Here is a 10,780-nt window from a genome sequence, read left to right on the forward strand (position 1 = left end):
ACACTGGAAATGCTAAGGGAAATGATGGTGACATGTTTCAGCACTTCAATGAATACTTCGGAATCAGATAATTAAAGAACTGGTGGGAGGTAAGGTGCTTAGAAGCTATCTAGTCTACCCTTCTGTTTCCAAGTCTATCCTAATTATTGGAAAGTCCACACCATATCTGACAAATGACTGTGTCTTTTACTAAATCTAAGTTGGCTCATTTTCTTATCTTTGTATATTCCCAGGAGTTTCTTCTTCCATGTTCTTTTCTCAATCTTCATAGTTATTTTTCTCTTGGATCAAATTTGAAAGCTTCCCATCCCTCCTGAAATGATCTGCTTTATAGCAAAAATGGTGAACCTTTTAGAGACGGAGTGCCCAAACTGCAACCCTCAGGCCAGATGTGAGCCCCACCACCTTACCCCAGACAGGGGAGGGAGGAAGCACTTCTATTGGACTGCTGGGCAGAGTGTTGCGAGATGGGAGAAATGTCTTTAGATGCTTGTAGAAAGAGGAGAAGGAGCAGCCCCATCTGGCACACTCTGGCACATATGCCAGAGGTTCACCAACATTGTTCTATAGAAATATAGAGACATTCCATAGCCTTTCTCTGAACTCTGTAATTGAGGTTCCACAATTCTAGAGTACTTGTTAGACTATGACTAGATTTCCTTCTCTTCTCCATTCTAAAAATGTAAGATGGTAGTTATTTCATCTTAAGTTCCTCATATTTTCCAGCACAGCAATTAGAGTGTCCTTAATAACAGTCCAGGCATTAAGGCTGTGTTTTATGAATCTAATTTGTAGGGGTATTCTTTCCATTATGTAGAAGAGTATTGATCGTGGATTCAGAGGGCCTACCTTAAAATATTGATTCTTAAGTTTACTACATGTGTGACCTAAGGGAAGTTACTAAATATTTAAACGTCCATAGGCCTTAGTTTCCTCATCTATTAGATTTCCTCATTGATAAAGAAGAGTCAGATTAAATGGTTTATGAGATCTCTTTTATCTCTAGATCAATTAATGAACCTGGGCCTCTTCATCCTGGGTAATTTCATATTTTGTACTTTACTAAAATTTTTAGGAAAATATACTCAATATTCTGAGGCCTTCTTTGAATTTGTCACATAATCCCTAGCTGCCAATGTTACTCTTGGCTCATTTATTATCCTTTGCTTTCACTGTATGAACAGCCCAACTTGTTTTACCAGTCATACAGTGGTAAAAAAACAAACAAACAAACAAAAAACCAAACCCAGGAAGGTGACAAAGTAGTAAAAAATCTTGAAGAATAGATATGTAGGTAAAACCATAACTAAAAAATGAGATTGATTTGGGTACATAAATATAAGAAAAAAGCATATTTTAAAAACAATTCCTTTTCACTGGAAAGTTTCCACATGTGTTGGAGGTGAAGGGGAGGAAATATCCAGGGAGTTGCCACCTACTAGTCAATTGACTCTTCACAGAAAAAAAAAAATCCCTAAATAGCTCAGCACAAAATTCTCTTAAATAAATAAGAATAATGGAGTATACACCAAGTCTTATTCAAGCTTCTTGATAAATGTTCTTTTTTTCCTCTCTCACACAATAGGAGTTACTGTGGCAAAGCCTTTAAGCAAAAAAGGCTAGAGGAAAACAACTGGAGTACTGCAGTTTATGTAAAATAGGCAACCTCAGTGTACCTGCATGAGCAATAGGCTTTTCAGACAAGATCAGAGGAGAGGAGGAAGAACAGATCATGAAAGGGAAGTTTTAACTTAGGCTCCTTTATTTTTAACATTATTAAAATGCATAAATAGCCCACTCAAAGATTTTAAAGACAAAAACTTTCCTTGTAATGACTTTTCAGACTTCTATTTTTTCAGCAAGATTTTCGCAATAAGTTAAGGACTTGACTCTCCCACTTCTTATCACTTCCTCATTGTTTCAGGTGAGTCAGCTTTAAAGAACACCAGGAGCCCTGAAAAAGCATCATTATCTTCTTCTTGCAACTGGACTAGCTCACCCACCTTTCCTCAGAACAATTTGTTTTAATATATCTCCAATAAACAACCTGAATTAGCCCCCTGAGGAGGAAGCTTTTCCTACTTTGTTATGGAAAGCATTTTATTTATTATAAATCTCTTACGAGTTCCATTTTTTCCCTTCCTATGTGGCGATGTTTCTGTAAGTATCAAGCACAGATGGTGGAATAATGTCAAATGACAGCCTACAAATAAATATATGCCTGAAAAGGAGTGTAATTTTTTTTTAAGAAAAAAAAAACTGTCTTTCTGCTATGTCCAATTATTCTTCAGTTGTGAAGCAAAAAGATTCTCTTAGGAAAATTTCCTCATTTTTTATTTTGTTTTGTTTTGTTTTGTTTTGTTTTGTTTTGTTTTGGGATCTCTTCAAAGCCAAAGGCCGTTATGAATAGAATACCATATTTGTAAAGGGACAAAAGTTGGCCTTTGGACAAGAAGTTAGTAAAATCCAGACAATGTTTCTGCAAATGACACATGATACAAGTATAAATGCCATATTAGACTTTCAAATCCAATGATAATAGAACAAACAAAATCAGCTGTAGCCCTCTGAGGTATGCCAAAATCAATTCTTATGTTATGTATGCATATATATATATATATATATATATATGTATATATATATACATATATATATATATGCTTTAAGTCCCAATTTGCTCACTGAACAATTCTAGCATTTTTCCTTCTTTTGAAACCACATGAATGATCTGAAAACTAAACCTGTCAGATAGACATGAGATTTTGTAATGTTTAAACTATTTCTAATTGAATCAAATTGAATGGGAGGGGATTCCATTGTAGTTCAATAGTTTGGGGTGTGTGTGAGTGTGTGTGTGTGTGTGTGTGTGTGTGTGTGACAGAAAGAGAGGAAAAAGACCTTCTTTTTCATTCACTATCTTCCTTCACCTTCCAAATGTATTTATGTTCATCTTTCTTTAATAAATACTAATAGATGTAGATACTCATTTTTTAAATGTTTCTGATAATTCTTAAAATTCACCTTCAATTTGTTTCTGGAATGAGAGGAATGAAGCATAAAGTAAATGCTATACTTACTTTTTTCATATAGAGTTACAGCATTTCCATACCTAAAGGGAAAAAGCTTGTTGTATTTATACAATTTGTCTTTATTTCATATCAATTTATGTTGATGAAATATTTTTCTTTTTACTTTACCTTGTGCTTCATGTTACTCCTTTTTTTCATAATTCTGCAACACCCTCTTACCCCTGTGCCAATTCTAATTCTCTGCCCCTAAAACTACATTCAGGTTATAGATAGATGGCACTGTACTTTGATTAAAATAATTATAAACTAAATGCTTCTAAACCCTTTATATCTGTATTTTGAGGATTTTCATTTCTTGTGGGGAGAGAGGGAGAGAGAGAGAGAGAGAGAGAGAGAGAGAGAGAGAGAGAGAGAGAGAGAGAGAGAGAGAGAGAGAGAGAGAACAGATTTCTTTTGTGTTAGAAGAACAAAGGCTCACCAGTAAACAATCTTAAATGTGAAAAGGTCAGTATATTTCACCAGAATATTAGCTTTATATTTTATCTTTCCTTTCATTTTACTTTTTTTGGTCCAATAAAAAATAATTTTAATGTTATGAAAGTTTTGATAAACAGTTAACATCTTGGTAGTTTCCATAAGTCAGAAAGTAAAGGATTTTGGCGAATGAAAACAATTACTAATAATAATCATTTAGAGGTCACCTTTCCTCAGGCCTGAAAGCTATCAACTGAATATGGATTTGTTAAGAGGTCAGCACAAAACACATTGCCTAACCTCAGTATGAACTGCTCAATAGGCACATTGATGAAGCAGAGGAAACCAAGGACTGATCTGATTTAAATGTTTTGACAGACTTGTTGACAACAATAAAAGAGAATAAATACTATATAAGAGGGAGTATAAGGTTGTGTCTGGTAAGTCAGCCTTGGTAGTACGGAATTTAATGCTAGGGGTCAACTATAATGGGTCAAAATTCAATTGTTTAATTTTCAGTATGAGTTATACCTCAAAAACTGGCGAATGTTACAAATCAGGGATAGATTTATTATTTTATTTTTTCCTGCAATTATATGTAAAAACAGTTTCCAACTTTTTTCAAAGAATGAGTTTTGAATACTCTCCCTTGTCCCAACCTAATCCCCACCTCCCTTATAAGATAAGCAATATCATAATATTTTACATGTGCAATCATGTAAAACATTTTTTCTATATTAATCCTTTTGTGGAAGAAAACTCAAATAGGAAAAAAATTAAGAAAGTGAAAAAAGTTTGCTTTGGTCTAGATTCAGACTCAGTTCTTTACTCTGAAGTAGATGGTATTTTTTTTTTTAATCATGGCTCCTTTGGAATAGTTTTGGATCATTGTGTTGCTTAGAATAGCTATTATTCACAGTTGTTCATTGTAAAATATTCCTGTTACCATACAGTGCTCTTCTGGTTCTGCTTAAATTAACTCTGCTTCAATTCCTGTAAATCTTTCCAGGTTATTGTGAGTTTCCCTGGCTTGTCATTTCTTCCAGGATAATACTATTCCATCACAATCATCTACAGTAACTTACACAGAAATTCCCCAATTGATGGGTATCCCCCTCACTTACAAACATTTGCCCCCTAAAAAGAGCTGTTTTAAATAGTTGTGTATATATAGCATACACACACCCCTTTTTAAAATCTTTTTTGGATATAAACTAGTAATGGTATTGCTAGGTCAAAGAGAATATACTGTTTTATAACTCTTTGGATATTGGTCTAAAATGCTCTCCTCGGTGATAGAATCAGTTCACAATTCCCCCAACAATGCATTCCTGTTCCACATTTTTCAATCCCCTCCAAGTTTTGCCATTTCCCTTTTTCTATCACAATATCCCATCTGATAGGTATGGAGTGGTACTTTAGAGTTATTTAATTTGCATGTCTCTAAATAATAATGATTTAGAGATTTTGTATGATTATAAAGCTTTAGTTGCTTTGTCTGAGAACTTTGTCTATAGCCTTTCATTATCAATTGGGCAATGGCATGTGTTCTTATATATTCTTTGTTAGAGAGAGACTTGAAAATTTTTGTACATTATGATTACTGTGTATATTCTTATCAGTCCCACTATCCTTCTCTTATTTTCTCCCCTCCCCATTTTCCGGTAGGGTAAAATAGCTTTCTATACCCAATTGATTGGGTATGTTCTTCCCTCATTGAGCCATTTCTAGCAAGAGTAAGGTTCACATGCTTTACTCACCTTCTCCATCTTCTCCTCCACTGTGACTGCTCTTTTATTTCTTTTTTATGTATAATAATTTGCCCTATTCTATTTTCCCTTCCCCCTCCTCCCAATGTATTCCTCTCTTTCATGCCTTAATTTTAATTTATTTTATATCATCTCATCATTGCACCCTCTCCCTCTATCTGTTTATAGTTCTTCTAACTTCCTTAATAATGAGAAAGTTCTCTAAAGAGAACCACCTCTCCGTTTAGGGATATACATGTCTTAACCTTGTTGAATTTATTTTGATTTCTCTTTCTTGTTTACCTTTTTATGCTCTATTGAACTTTTAATTTGAGAGTAAAATTTTCAATTCATCTCTGGTCTTTTCATCGGGAATGTTGAAAAGTTCTTTATTTCATGTAATTACTTTAATTTAATTTATTTTCATTTAATTTTCCCCTGGAAGGATTACACTCAGTTTTACTTGGTAAGTAATTCTTGGTTGAAGTCCTAACTTCTTTTCCTTCTGGAATATCATATCCTAGCCCCTCTAATCCCTTAATTAAAGAAGTTGCTACATTTTGTGGTTATTCTGGTGATGGCTCCATGATATTTGAATTGTTTCTTTTTCTTTGCTTCAAATATATTCTCCTTGATCTCGGAGTTCTGGAATTTGGCTATACTATTCCCATGAGTTATCCTTTTGAGTTCTCTTTCAGGAAGTGATTGATGGATTCTTTTGTTACAAGGGAATCACTTTAAAAGACTGATATATATTAATTTAAGGTCGCCAAGGAATCAGCTATGTAATTCCTAAATGAAAAACTCAAGTCAGCCGTCAGCCTTTTTATGGAGTTTAATTACAATAGGAGCAAGAAAGGAATTAGAGATATATAGAGAGAGAGAAAGGGGAGAGAAGGGAATAGGGCTTAAATACCCCTTCTGTTTAGGCTGGGCCAAAAGGCCCAAGCCCTTAGATAGCTGGGGCAAAGAAAAGAGATCAGTCCCTTTCACTCACGTGTCCAAAATGGAGAAACAGTCTCAGAGGCCCCCACCTTCAGCTTCCTTCAGAGCAAGCTTCCTCAGAGCCCAGGAACCACACCGACCAAAACTCAATCCTCTCTCCTTCGTCTCCAGACCCTCCTCTCTCTAAGGACACCATCCAAGTTGCCTCCCCTCAGTCCTCACATCTACCAATCACTCTTCATCAATTTCCCTGTCAATGGAGGCTCTCGCTTAACCCAGGACCGCCCAGAGGTTTCTGGCTTTTGCACATGTCTGTTGAAGGTCATATTTTCAAATGATTAAATCTTTACTCCTTTGTTCCAGCCCTTTCTAAATCCTGTTAACTTGAGTATGGTAGAGATTGGAATAATTAAATTTTGATCTAGGCTGCAGCCCTTACTCAATCTTATTAGGACTGAATAGGGTGGAGTATCTCCATTGTATCAATTCTAAAATCAATCAAGACTCAAAGAAATTCCTGTTCTATGCTCAAGCATAGGTCAAAGTCCTTTCCATTGTTCAGCAAAGGGTTTCTGTCCTAAAGTAATCTTAAGAAGGGAAGAGAAGGAACCTCCCATGCCAATGGAGTTCCCATTCCAATAGACTATCAGTAAGAAATTTTCCAAGTATGAAATATCCCAATGGTGAAATTTCCAACATTTATAAGTCTAAGGAATTTTGAGGTTTACAATCCCCCCTGATGATCATTGGGAGACTAGTCTCCCCATTGATCATTTAATATAATCATTTTGTAGTTCTAAATTCACTTCTAACTAAAGAAATATTCAATTTTCTAGGAGAAATTAGAATAGTGAGAGAGGAAATAGAAAAGAAAAGAAAGCAAAACCAATGTTTGCTAGGCGCATTGACAGAAAGCCAAATTAGGGGCAGTCCCTTTTGGCATAAATGTTACAATAAATGTTCAATCAAAAGTTCAGTCCAATCAATCACATCGAAAGTTCATTCTTAATCTTCTTGATGAAGTGTAGGTTTTTGGCATCTTTCTGCAACAGTTCATTCTCTGGATATAAAAGTTTCAAGCTTCTTTCTTGAAGATCTTTTCTTGAACAAAATCAAAATCTTTGAATTTTTTATAAAAGTAAAATCTTAAACAAAAGTCTTGGATTTTTATAAAAATAAAATCTCAAACAAAAAAAATTCAAAAATTCTTAGATTTTAAATTAAAATACAATCCCCCCTGAAGTAAGTATTAAAAAAAAAATATCAAGTTAAGCTCAGAATGCAATGTTCAGGTATGGGGTTGTATGTGTCAATTATAAAAAAAATAGAAAAAATAATCAAAAACATAAGAAAAACTCAAAATAGACCTTGTATAGGTCCAGTTTAAAGTAATTTCTATCCCACAAGTATGTAGGACAGAATGCAGTAATATTTCACTTAGCCATTTGTAGCCAAGACTACAGGAAGTTGCCATAATATAAGAAGAAAAGAATTAGAATTCTATTTTGATGGGGAAATGTCATTCCCTTGTCTGATTTTTTTTTTCTTCAGAGATATAGGGAGCCAGCATGATAGTCAAGCTTTGTACTTGTTTGAGTACTTCGAAAGGAGTGTAGATACAAGGAAGTCCTACGACTTAAACATAAGTTAAGCGTCGCAACCTTGAGTCTCACTTTAATATTTCATGTGTGCTCTATTGGCACTATTCAGGTTTAGTCTGTGCTCCTTGTTTTTATCCCTTTTCCTGGAATCAGACACAAACATTAATCACAGTCCTATAATATTTTATCAATAAATGGCAGGTTCCCATAGTTTAAAGCTTTTAGGCATATATTGATATTATAGCAAGAGTATATATATTAACTTGTATTACTGCAGGGAAAAAAATATTATTAATATTAATTATGTGTACCTTCAGTACAAAAAAATGAGAAAAAAATCAAATATTCTGATCAAAAAATAAAAAGAAATAAGAAAAAAATAAGGAAAAAAATCAGTAATTCAATATATTCTTGAAAAAAAAACATCCATTTGTCTATGGATTATTATCTCCAATTCATATGATAAGATAGAGTCACAATTCATATGATAGGATAGAGTCAATCAGTCTCAGCAGAAGATGCTTTCTTCACATGTGAGCAGTGAATCCAAGAGTCTCTTTCTCCAATCTTTATAGATGTTGGAGTAGTTAATAATATTTGGAATGGTCCTTCCCATGAAGGTTGAGTTGCTCCAGTTCGCTTGAAATTCTTGATATAAACTTTATCTCCTGGGTTCAGGTCATGCAGAGAAAAGTCTAATGGTCCAGCTTGTACTGCAGCTCCGGATTCATGAAGTTCACGTAGTTTGTGCTGTAACTCCTGTATATAGGAAGCAATAGTAATATCTCCCCCTAATAGCGATGTATAGGCCGGGGAGAAAGGCTTAGCCTGTATAGGCGGATGTCCAAAAAGCATCTCAAACGGTGAAATATGTAAGTCTCCTCTAGGCCTGCTTCTAAGATAAAATAGGGCCAGAGGGAGAATTTCAGGCCATTTTAAATGGGTCTCAGTGCATAATTTGCCAATCATAGTCTTAAGTTCTTTATTCATCCTCTCCACTTGGCCTGAGCTCTGGGGGTGATATGGAACATGGAATTTTGGAGTTATCCCCAAGCAAGAATATATTTGATTTAAGACAGAATCGGTAAAATGACTCCCTCTATCGGAGTCAATACGTGCTGGTAGGCCAAAACGAGGAATAATTTCTTTTAAAAGTATCTTTGCAACAAAATCTGCTGTGGCTCGGGTCGTAGGAAATGCTTCCGGCCATCTGGTTAGTTGATCTACAATTACTAGACAAAATTTATAACGTCCAGCTTTTGGCATTGTAATGAAATCTATCTGTAGATGTTCAAAAGGTGTGTAAGCCAGAGGACGTCCCCCAAAGGCTTTTCCACGATATGCATGTTGGTTATATGCCTGGCAAATAGGGCAGGCTGAACATACTTTAGAGGCTACAGTAGTTATACCAGGGGCTATCCATACTCTCTTGACAGAGTCCACGATGCCCTGGGTGCCAAAATGACCATTTTTATGAATAGATTGGCAAATTTGGTTATAGAAACTTCTAGGGAGCAGGGGTTTTCCTTCAGGTGACACCCATACTCCATTAATTTGTTTTGCTTTAAATTTTTGTTTCCATTTTTCCACTTCCTTTTCATTATAGGAGAGTGATAAATTTAAATTATCAGTGGTTGTTAATGTTAAAATTAATCCAGGTCCTTCTATGGCTGCTAGTTTTGCAGCGGCATCTGCTCGGTCATTTCCTCTAGAGACAGGGTCAGAGCCACCTGTATGGGCAGAGCAATGAACTACAGCTAGGGCTTTAGGCAGTTTGAGAGCAGAAAGAACTTCATTAATAATTTCTGCATTAGCTATGGATTTTCCAGCTGAGGTTAAAAATCCTCTTTGGAGCCATAGCATCCCGACTGAGTGACAAATGCCGAAAGCATATCTAGAATCTGTATAAATTGTTGCCTTTTTATCCTTGGCAATTATACAAGCTTGTTTTAGAGCTATGAGTTCTGCTCCTTGAGCGCTAATGTTAGAAGGTAGTGAAGCTGACCATTCAGTGGCAAATTCTGAGACTACGGCAGCTCCAGTGTAACGTATGCCATCCCTCATAAAAGAGGAACCATCGGTAAATAAAATCAGATCTGCATTGTCTAAGGGAGTGTCCAAGAGATTATCTCGAGGCTTTTCTGCCATGGACACTAATGTTTCACAGTTATGTAGTGGTTCTCCTGAAGTAGGTAAATCTGGAAGCAAGGTGGCAGGGTTAAGAGTTGAACAGCGTTTCAAGGTAATATTTTCACTATTTAATAAGGTTATTTCATACCTTGTAATTCTCTGATCCGAGAATGCCTGTGTTCTATGTTTTACCAATAATGCTTCAATCTCATGTGGGCACATTATTGTTAATGGACATCCCAATACTAAATCAACGGTTTTTGTTACTAGTAAGGCTGTAGCAGCTACTCCTCTAAGGCATGGTGGTGCTCCTGCTGCTACTGGGTCTAGTTGGGCAGAATAATAAGCAATTGGGCGCTGAGAAGGTCCCAAAGCCTGAGTTAACACACCAGAGGCTACTCCTCTTCGCTCATGCACATATAAAGTAAATGGCTTGTTGTAATCTGGGATGCCTAGAGCAGGGGCAGACATGATAGCCTTTTTCAGATCTGTTAGAGCTGACAAGTGTTCAGGCTCTAATTTGAGGGGTTCAGGAACCGAATCCTTTGTTAATGCTATAAGGGGTTTAGTGATTTCCCCATAGCAAGGAATCCATTGTCTACAAAACCCTGTTGCTCCTAAAATTGCTCTCAGCTGTTTCTTAGTGGTAGGAGCACTCAATTTTTGAATGTTCTCAATTCGTTTTGGAGAAATATAACGAGCACCCGCAGTCAAGATGAATCCCAAATATTCTACTTTTTGGAGACACCATTGAACTTTATCCTTAGAGATTTTATGTCCTCTTTTGTGCAATTCCAAAAGAAGGTGTTTGCTATCTTCTTGACATGTTTCTGCATCTGTTGAAGCCAAGAGT

The sequence above is a fragment of the Monodelphis domestica genome, chromosome 1 (assembly GCF_027887165.1).
Source record: "Monodelphis domestica isolate mMonDom1 chromosome 1, mMonDom1.pri, whole genome shotgun sequence".
NCBI lineage: Eukaryota > Metazoa > Chordata > Mammalia > Didelphimorphia > Didelphidae > Monodelphis > Monodelphis domestica.